Genomic DNA, 11,227 nt, shown 5'->3' on the forward strand with positions numbered 1-11,227 from the left:
CTTAGGAACCCAGGAACTTAGGAACCCAGGGAACCCAGGAACCCAGGAACCCAGGAACTAGGAACCCAGAACTAGAATTAGGAACTCAGGAACCTAGGAACTTAGGAATCACGAACCTAGGAACAGGAACCCAGGAATCTCAGGAACCCAGAATCAGGAAACTCAGGAACTTAGGAACAGAATTTAGGTTGAGAACTTTAGGAACCCAGGAACCCAGGAATTTAGGAATCCCAGGAACTTAGGAATCTTAGGAACCTGAGGAACCCAGGAACCCAGGAATCCAGGAATCCCAGAACTCAGGAATTTAGGAACCTGGGGAACCTGGGAAATTAGAACCTGGGGGAATTTAAAAAATCGGGGAATTTTGAAAATTATGAAACCTTTTGCACCTGGGGAATTTAGAACCTGAGAACGTAAGAACTCAGGGAACTGAGAACCAGTGAACTTCAACCTGAGAACCAGAACCAGGAACCAGAAACCCTGAACTTAGGAACCCAGGAACTCCAGAATCCAGGAATTTAGGAACTGAGGAACTCCAGGAACCGATGAACCCAGGAACCCAGGAACCCAGAACCCAGAACTCAGGAAACCCAGGAACCCAGGAACTCAGGAACCCAGGAACCCTAGGAACCCAGGAACCCAGAGAACCCAGGAACCCAGGAACTCCAGGAACCTGGAACCCAGGAACCCAGGAACTCAGGAACCCAGGAACCCAGGAACCAGGAACCCAGGAACCTGAGGAACCCAGGAACCCAGGAACCCAGGAACCCAGGAACCCAGGAACCCAGGAACCTAGGAACCCGGTGAACCCAGGAACCCAGGAACTTAGGAACCCAGGAACTCAGGAACCCAGGAACCCAGGAACCAGGAATCCAGGAACCCCAGAACCCAGGAACCCAGGAACCTTAGGAACCCAGGAACCAGGAACCATGAGGAACCCAGGAACCCAGGAACCCAGAATTGCGAGAACCCAGGAACCCAGGAACCCAGGAACCCAGGAACCCAGGAATCCCAGGAACCCAGGAACTCCAGGAACTCAGGAACCTAGGAACCCAGGAATCCCAGAACCCAGGAACCCAGGAACTCCAGGAACCCAGGAACTTAGGAACCCAGGAACCCAGGAACCCAGGAACCGTGAACCCAGGAACCCAGGAATCCCAGGAACCCAGAATCCAGGAACTCAGGAACCAGGAACCAGGAACCCAGGAACCCAGGAATTTAGGAATTTAGGACTTAGAATTTAGGAGGTAACCCAGGAACCCAGGAATCAGGAACCCAGGAACCCATGGAACCCAGGAATCTAGGAACCTAGAACCCAGGAACTGAAAACCCAGGAATTTGAACTCCAGGAATTTAGGAACACAGGACTTAGGACTTTAGGAGCCCAGGAACTCCAGGAACCCAAGAACCCAGGAACCCAGGAACCTGGGGAGTTTAGGAGCCCAGGGATTTTAGGATCTTTAGGAACTTTGGAATTTGGGTCCAGGAACTTTAGGAACTCCAGGAACCTCCAGGAACCCAGGAACCCAGGAATTTAGGAACCCAGGAATTTAGGAACCCAGCAACCAGCAACCCAGGAACTCAGGAATCCAGGAACCTGGGGAAATTACAAGAACCTGGGGAATTTCAAATCAGGGGAACCTTGGAATTTATGAAATTTTGATGGATGGGAACTGAAACCTGAGAACACAAGAACCTGGGGAACTGAGAATCAGGAACCCAGGAACCAGAACCAGAATTTCCCAGGAACTCACGAACCCAGAAACTTCAGGAACCCAGGAATCTGCAGGAATTTAGGGAACCCAGGAATTCCAGGAACCCCAGGAATTTAGGAATCCAGGAACCCAGGAATTTAGGAATTTAGGAATTCCAGGAACCCAGGAACCCAGGAATCAGGAACTTAGGAACTCAGGAACCACGAACCAGGAACCCAGGAACCCAGGAACCTGAGCCCAGGAACCTGAACTCAGGAATCTGAACCCAGGAACCCAGGAACACAGGACTCAGGACTCCAGGGATTCTCCAGGAACTCCAGAACTCAGGAAACCCAGGAATCCCAGGAACTTGAGAACCCAGGAACCCAGGAACCCAGGAACTTAGGAACCCAGTGAACTCAGGAACTCAGGAACCTGAACTCAGGAACTCAGGAACATAGGACTTCCAGGACTCCAGGAGCCCAGGAACTCAGGAACCCAAGAACCCAGGAACCCAGGAACCTGGGGAGCCCAGGAACCAGGATCTGAGGATCTTGTTTAACCCAGGAACCTAGGAACCCCAGGAACCCAGGAACCTCAAAACCCAGGAACCCAGGAACCCAGGAACCCAGGAAACCCAGGAACCCAGCCAACCCAGCAACTCAGGAACTTCCAGGAACTAGGAATCCAGGAACCTGGGGAAATCAAGAAATTTAACCCCCAAACTGGGAAAATTGAACTCATGAAACCCTTGATAATCTAACCCAGAACTCAGGAATTTGAGAACACAAGAATTTGGGAACTGAGAATTTAGGAACCCAGGAACCAGGAATTCAGGAACCTAGAAACTCACTTAACCAGAACCCAGGAACCCAGGAATTTAGGAATCCCAGTGAACCCAGGAACTTTAGGAACCCAGGAACTCAGGAACCCAGGAACCCAGGAATCAGGAACCCAGGAACTCAGGAATTAGGAATCCCAGGAACTCCAGGAATCAAGAACCAGGAACCCAAGAACCCAGGAACCTGAGCTCAGGAACCTGAACTTTAGGAACCTGAACCCAGGAATCAGGAGAACACAGGGATTTAGGATTTGTGAACCCAGGAATCCAGGAATGTGAACTACGAACCCAGGAATCCCAGGAATTTGGGGAGCCCAGGAATTTAGGATCTTTAGGATTTTGAGGAACCCAGGAATTTGAGAAGGAACCCAGGAATTTAGAATTTCAGGAACTCAGGAATTTCAGCAATTTAACCCAGCCAACCCAGCAATTTAGCAACCCAGGAATCCCAGGAATTTCCAGGAACCTAGGAATTTAGGAACCAAAAAAAACCCATGAACTAGGAACCTTAGGAATTTAGAATCCAGGCATTTAAGAACACAGGAACACAGGAACCTTAGGAACTCCAGGAACCCAGGAAATCAGGAAAATTTGTCCCAGGAATCTAGGAACCGGTGAACCTGGAACCCAGGAACCAGAACCAGGCATGAACCTGAGAACCTGGGAATCCAGAGAACCCAGGAACCCAGAACCCAGGAACCCAGGAACAGGAACCCAGGAACGAATCCTAGGAACCCAGGAACCTAGGAACTCAGGAATTTAGAAAACCCAGGAATTTAGGAACTCAGGAACCTGGGGAACCCAGAACTTGGGGAACCCAGGAATTTAGGAACCCAGGAACCCAGGAACTAGAACCCAGGAATCAGGAACCCAGCAACCCAGCAATTTAGCAACTCCAGGAATTTCCAGGAATTTAGGAATTTAGGAATTTCAGGAATTTGAGAATTTAGGAACCCAGGAACTCAGGAACCCAAACTCCAACCCTGGAATTTCCCAGGAATTTCCAGGAATTTAGGAATTTAGGAATCCCAGAATTTAGGAATTTAGGAATTAAGGAATTTGGGAATTTAGGGATTTAGGGATTTAGGAATTTAAGAATTTAAGAATTAAGGAATTGAACAATTTAGGATTTTAGGAATTTAGGAATTTAAGAATTTAGGGATTTAGAAATTTAGGAATTTAGGAATTTAGGAATTTAGGAATTTAGGAATTTAGAAATTTAGGAATTTAGAAATTTAGGAATTCAGGAATTTTGGAATTTTGGAATTTGGGAATTTAGGAACTGAGGAATTTAGGAATTTAGGAATTTGGGAATTTGGGAATTTGGGAATTTGGGAATTTGGGAATTTGGGAATTTAGGAATTTAGGATATCAGGATTTAGGAATTAAAAAATTTTGAAATTCAGAAATTTTGGAATTTAGGAAGTTGGGAACTTGAGAATTCAAGAATTTGTAAATTTGGGAATTTATAAATTGGGGAATTTTGAAATTTATGAAATTTTGGTAATTTGGGAATTTGCAAATTTGGGAATTTAGGAATTTGAGAATGTAAGAATTTGGGAATTGAGAATTTAGGAATTTAGGAATTTAGGAATTCAGGAATTCAGGAATTTAGGAATTTTGAAATATAGGAATTTTGAAATTCAGGAATTTAGGAATTTAGGAATTTAGGAATTTAGGAATTTAGGAATTTAGGAATTTAGGAATTTAGGAATTTAGGAATTTAGGAATTTACTAATTTAGGAATTTACTAATTTAGGAATTTACTAATTTAGGAATTTAGGAATTAAGGAATTAAAAAATTTAGGAATTTAGGAATTTTGGAATTTAGGAATCTAGGAATTTAAGAATATAGGAATTTAGGAATTTAGGAATTTAGGAATTAAGAAATTTAGGAATTTAGGAATTCAGGAATTTTGGAATTTAGGAATTTAGGAATTCAGGAATTTAGGTATGTGGGAATTTGAGAATTTGGGAATTTATGAATTTAGGAGTTTAGGAATTTAGGAATTTAAGATATCAGGAATTCAAGAATTTTAAGTAATGTATTTGAAAATTTGGGAATTTTAAAGCTCAGTAATTTCAGAGTTTAGGATTCGTAATTTTGGAATTTCTGAATTTAGGAATTTGAGAATTCAAGAATTAAGAAATATAGGAATTTAGGAATTTGGTTTTAATAATTTTAATTATAATATGAATTTAGGAAATAGTGAATTTAGGAATTTCGGATATATAAAAGATTTGGAGTTTGGGAATTGGGTAATTTTGAAATTTATGAATTTAGTAATTCGCAAATTTAGAAATTCAAAAATTTCGGAATTTAGGAATTCGGGAATTTAGGAATTCAGGACCCTCCGTAGCTGTGCGGTAAGACGCGCGGCTGCAAAGAAAGACCATGCTGAGGGTGGCTGGGTTTGATTCCCGGTGCCGGTCTAGGCAATTTTCGGATTGGAAATTGTCTCGACTTCCCTGGGCATAAAAGTATCATCGTGTTAGCCTCATGATATACGAATGCAAAAATGGTAACCTGGCTTAGTTAATAACTGTGGAAATGCTTAATGAACACTAAGCGTCGAGGCGGCTCTGTCCCAGTGTGGGGATGTAATGCCAATAAGAAAAAGAAGAAGAAGAAGGAATTCAGGAAGCTGGGAACTTCAGAATTTGGAAATTTACAGTGATAAAGGAATTCCGGAATTTATGAATTTAGGAATTTAAGAATTAAGGCATTTAGGAATTAAGGAATTTTGGAATATAGGAATTAAGGAATTTAGACATGTAGGAATGTAGAAATTCAGGATTTTGAGAATTTCAAAATAATGTATTTAAAAATTCAGGAATTCGAGTTCAGTAATTTCGGAGTTTGTTCCTAACGAGGGCTGTTCTCCCTGGGGTTCCACCTGGAGGTGGTTCCCCCTGGGAGTTCCTCCTGGGAATGGCTTTCCTTTTGGATGTCCTCCAGTAGTTCTTCCTGGAGTTCTCCCAGCATTCGTCCAGCAGTTCTTTTTCGGGGGTTCCGTCAACACTTCCTCCGAGGCAGTTACTCTGGGGGCTCCTTCAGCATTTCCTTCGGGAAGCTCTTCCTGCAGATTCTCCTGGGATTCTCCCAGAGGTTTCAACAGGGTTTTTTAGCAGCGCTTCCTCCGGGGCTGCCATTAACAGATTCTTCAGGGGTCTTCACATCAGTTTCTTAGCGGCTCCCCCAGCAGTTGCTCCAGAGGTTCCTGGAGATTCTTAGATACCTGGTAGGTCCAATATGAACTCTTTCGGAGATTCATCTAGAAACCCATCCAAAGAATCACCCAAGGATTTCTTCAGGATTTTTCTTGGAAATGTCCACATAAGTTAATCTGAAAACTTCTTCACGAATTGTTAAATAATTCCTTAGCAAATGCTCTGAAAAATGGATTCTCTCAAAAGTTCTCGAGAAGTTTCCCCCGAAATTACCTTGAGCTTTTCACCTTGGGAGCTCTGCCAGAAAATTTCCTGAACTCCAAGAAATTCCACCGCGTATTATCTGGGAATAACCCCTGAAGTTTATTTGATTTCTCCAAAAATGCTCGAAAAATTCCTCCGAATGTTTCATAGAATATTCCTCCCTATATTCTAGCAGAAACTACTCCAGGAGTTCTCCCAAAAAATTACCTGAAGTTGTTCTGGAAATTCCAAGTGATCAACAGAGCCTAAAGGAGTTGCCAAATTAACTCTAAGAGAAGGTGGTAAAGGAAAAAATTAAAGTCTAAATAAAGTCTAAAGGAGAAATTTTTGAACTGATCTCTGATGCGATTAATAAATGGATTGTAGTAGGATATCTCATATGTGTTTACAGTACTATTCCTGAAAAATGATACTATTAATCAAAAAATTAAACGTCACGTCATGCGAATTTCAATTGTACGTAGTCTATGAAAAAATAGACTTATTCGTCAATCCACGTCCACGACTGGTGTTTTTTTTATCAGATGCTTATATGGCAATACACGCACGAATATCTTTGGAAGCCATCGGAAGTGCGGTAAAAAAAAGGGATCTGAAAAAATTTAAAACTAAACTGGATACGCCTTCAATACTTGTTTCTATTCAGGTCGTCCAAGAATTAAAGGTCTATAGGCGTAACAAAAGGACTGTTTCCCTTTTAAAAATAGTTTAGCCCTTCAGCAAATGTTTCGTACCAAGTCTTCCATGAAATGCCTGGTAGTAGAACAATAGTGAAAACCACACAAAAAAAATGCTTAATCCATAATTAGAACGCATGCACCAGCTGTGGCACTGATCTTTATTTTGTTTCCTATTATGGCAAATGCCAGTGTTTTCTTATGGGATTGGCCATAATTGGATTACCAATACGACAATTGGTGCAAAGGACGTGGAAATCTAAGTGAAATGAATTAAATGAGAGATATCACGAGAGATATCAATATCTATTGTAACGCAAAGAATTAAGGCTACAAAAATATTTAAAAATATTTGTTGACAGGTCATGAAAATGTGCAATATCTGTTTTATTTTTGTGTTTATTACCACTTTCAACTCGGTGAATTAAAGGAGTATTAACTGAGAAATTTTAATTTTAAAATAAAGCATAACATCCTTTCATGACTGGCTTTAATGCGAAATTGATCAAAGAACCCACAACATTTGTTCACTTGACAGAGAAAAAGGCGCTTTGCTCTCTGTCTTATGACGATCACGACCCTTTCCAGTACTGATCATAACAACTAAAGTGTTGTAATGTTGTTGCTGTTGATGATGTCATGTTGACACGTACGCTTAGGCACTCGATAAATAATCGGAACCACGTGGTTCTCCGGCAGCTCCTGTGACGCCATAAGCTACGCTGAACACCGAAAAACTATCATCCCAATCTAGAGTAGGCAATCGAAATATTGTTTATTTTCCCAATATCTCGGCATCGCTATAGTCTTTCTTTCCCATCAGAATAAACATTGCAGCGCATGAAGATGGCATATTAGAAGAAGTGAAAAGTGATTACAAGAGAAAAAAGCCGCTTGGATTTGATCAAAGCACATACACTTTACTTTGATATTTTGTTCGGCGTTGCTTTCGAAAGACGTAACCAGAACGGTAGGCACAAAAGTTTTAATTAGAGAGGTAAGGTGTGGTGCGCCCGTCCGCGAGAAACGAGAGGATAAATATTTAAAATGATATAACAGCACCGAATGAAATGTTCAAATAGCAGCCTCCTGTTGATTCTGCGGCACTCGGCCTGTAGTTGATGCCGTCTTTGTGCGGTGCGATGTAAGGATTTCTAAACTTGATTAAACTAGGTGTAAATTGGAGCGCTGCAGTACCCTAATCCACCAGTGCCGCAGCAGTAGACGGTATGTTTTTCTTTGACTTAATCGCTGCGTTGGAGATAAGAATGAGACGTTCCAATCGGGCTGTTTTTACGGTGGTAAAAAGTTTGTCAGTAGAAGGCAATAAAATAATTTCAAAGTAAAATCAACAATTAAACAATCGACACGGAGATTGGTGCTTCGGTATGTTCGGGTAATTAATTTCTAATAGTCGGTAGAGCTCTTGTGAAAGATCAACATCCCGGAATGAGTAAACATGAAACGAATCGGGCGAAATTGCAAGGTAAATTATGAAATATGATATTCTTTGCCTTTGAAGGTGAAATGAAGTGCAAGATGATTCAAACCTGAACCAAAATATTGGAGAAATCAACTTTTTTCCAACTCCACATTTAACGAAAGCCAGCTGAAATCTTATTGCCAAGATCTATGCCTTACGAAAAACTTCTAACTCACAACAATTCAACATCAACGAAAACAAATCCAGCTGGTAGGCATCATTGTCCATGCGATAGAACCCATAAATCACCCAATCGCCATCGATCGATTGGATTCGTTGCCCAACACCAATTGTTTTTCATCGCCGGGCGGAGAAGTGTTTACGCGCAATCATCTGTGGATATGATGGTGGCGTCACTGGATTTTCCAGGAGTGGTACCAACAGTTGCATAAGCAAGTGTTCAACAATTGCTGATTGAAGGGAATAAATAAACAGCGCTTTGTTTCTTTTTTTTATCGTTTTTTAAGGTTGATTTTCCAATGTACGGGAAATTCTTGCTGCGCAGATATGCCTCAGTATTGAGTATTATCATCACATCTCGATCAACCAAAATAAAGCATCAACTGCTTCAGTTATTTTTGTAGCAACCGTGGTCACTGCTGAAAATAAAATCCAATAAATTTGCTTGTTCATAAGCTAAGCTAAGCTAGTACAGCTGATTCTCATTTTACACGGGGGATGCGCTCCGACTAACAAAAGCAGAACTATTCGGTGAGCACATGTTCTTTGTCATTTCTTCTATTTCTCAATTAAAAATCTGTAAAACTTTTTAACAAACAGTTCTGCCGTTGAGAAACATATCTGTTTTTGGGTAAACAGACACCTGAGGAGGTAAACTCAGGTAGTGTGGGAATGGGTGTCATAGAATCTATTTTACCCGATCTACTGAAACCAAAACCCTCTCACTAGTCTGCATCCTCCGGCCCCTCAATTAAGCAACAAATCAGGGGGGACTATCGAGAACGCTCACACTTATGCTAACGCACAAGGAATTATTAAACACACAATATCGACTTCTAGTTGGCAACCTCACCACCGGTCGATCGCAAGCATTGATAGTAACCTATGAGTCTATAACGCTGAGGTATTGGAGAAGATCACCCCGGCAATAACCACCGCGCATGATCCGAAATGACCGCAATGACATACAGGGGTTCGAGCATCCCACCCGCGACATGCTCGACACCGGGGTTAGATAAGTGTTCACAGCCTCACAGTAGTATCTACTGCAGCCGTTGGTTTTGTTCAATACGCCACCACCGCTGCAGCTTTGATATGATCAGTTGAGATGCTGTGTTCACTACATTCCAAATATCCTCATCGGCACATCCTCTCGATGCCAATGTCAAGCAGAATATCATTCCGCTCGATATCGAATCGCGGACACGCAAACATCACATGTTCCGCCGATTCTACCACACCAACGCACTCCGGATCTCTGTGTTTTTTTCACAGAAGTGTGTGATTTTTGTAAAATAAAAAAGAGAGAACACTCGTAACAAAAATAAGCAATACATATTGTAATGTGTTAATAAAAAGCTAGAAAAGTGCAGAAAAAAATACCTTATCAATCAAGAAAAGGGCGTGAAGGGGGACATGGTTGTAAATTCACTGTAGATCTGAATAAGAAAACATGTTCTAATGTGAGAACTCAATGTTGGACAATATTATTTGGTGGACTATATGCCAGAATACGAATAATGCAACCTCTTTTCCTACGTGACTTAGTTTCTGCTTCAATAAAGCACAAAACAATCGAGAATGCATCTCAATGGCGTAGTTTACGGTCCAAGGAACTCTTCAAATGTAATCGAAATCCAATAAGCAATGAGGTGCACTGATGCAGCTTTCAAAACGATTTCTGTTTTCCACCTGCCTCTACTCCGCCACGTGTAATTTCTCCTTTCAAACACACTCACGCTTCCTTCATACCACCGATCAAAAGAACCAATAAGAAAAATCTTTCTTTGCACAACACACAGAAGCGCACCGGTCCTTTCCCACCGATGATGCTATAACCGATTGGCGATGAACGCCAATTTTATGGTGGGTGCAACTCAGGAGTGATATACGAGTGCATCTACCATTATTTTCTCTCCCTTCATCTTCACTGCACATCAAGTGGAACTGAGAGAAAGGTTTTCCCAGCAATCCCCGGCGCCCGCAATTCGGATTCTTCAAAAGATTTTTCCGCTAGTATTGTGTGTTTGTTTGGTGGGGCAGTGGACGGCAAGGGATGCGGAAAGGAAAAACTTCTGCTTGCTCTTCCAGCAGTGAAGGCGAAATGTTTGATGGCAAATGCAGCTATCCTACCCAATCTCTTTCAAATAATCGTAAATTTATAAATTTTCTATATAAAAATGAAATCTTGAGAAGGGAATTCGGAAATTTATAGCCTAAAGTGGAAAGAAGGAAGATTGTTCCCCACCGCACATTCGTACTCGAGGTGCTCACGCTCTTTGAAATCACATTTTTGATTGCTCGATTATTCTTCAGCGCCATATAAGTATCTAGATAGTTCAGTACAAGCACATATAAGTATCTAGATAGTTCTCATTCTTGGTAAGGACTTTGACAAAAAAAAAAGTGCACTGCTAAAGGAATCATAGTCCTATGACTTTATTCTTTCAAGCTATTTTGGGAACAACTCTTTGATCGCTAATAAATGCGGTGAAAATTTATGCTTAGTATCATATGGGGTAGCTTTGCGCAGTGGCGATATCGTAACCAATGAGGTACAACCGAGGTGCGATTATTGCTAGTTGAAAACTATCATATGGGGTAACTCGCAACACCTTAACTTGATCCCATTCAGATACTTTTCTTCAGGTTAGTATGACGTGCTGCATACATCCAAAAATAAACCTCACAATTATTATATCAAAGCTTGGCATGTACAATCCTGCAAGATTTTAATACAAGAAATGTAAGCTTTTTATATACATATATGCTGAATTAAAACAATACAAAATTGTAAAATTTCAATACAATGGTTATATTGAAATCTTCCCAAATTGTTTATGCTAAAATTTTATACAGTTTTTTAAAGTATTTACGTCTAGAGTTTTCGCTGGTACTCGAATGACGATCAGTGCCC

General features: G+C 41.3%; 1 pseudogene; it reads left to right on the forward strand.

The window, feature by feature from the left end:
* The first annotated feature begins 10,831 nt into the window (after positions 1–10,831).
* On the forward strand, positions 10,832–10,908 carry LOC134218645 (U4 spliceosomal RNA; annotated as a pseudogene).
* The last annotated feature ends 319 nt before the right edge of the window (positions 10,909–11,227 follow it).

This window comes from Armigeres subalbatus, chromosome 2, assembly GCF_024139115.2.
Source record: "Armigeres subalbatus isolate Guangzhou_Male chromosome 2, GZ_Asu_2, whole genome shotgun sequence".
Lineage (NCBI taxonomy): Eukaryota > Metazoa > Arthropoda > Insecta > Diptera > Culicidae > Armigeres > Armigeres subalbatus.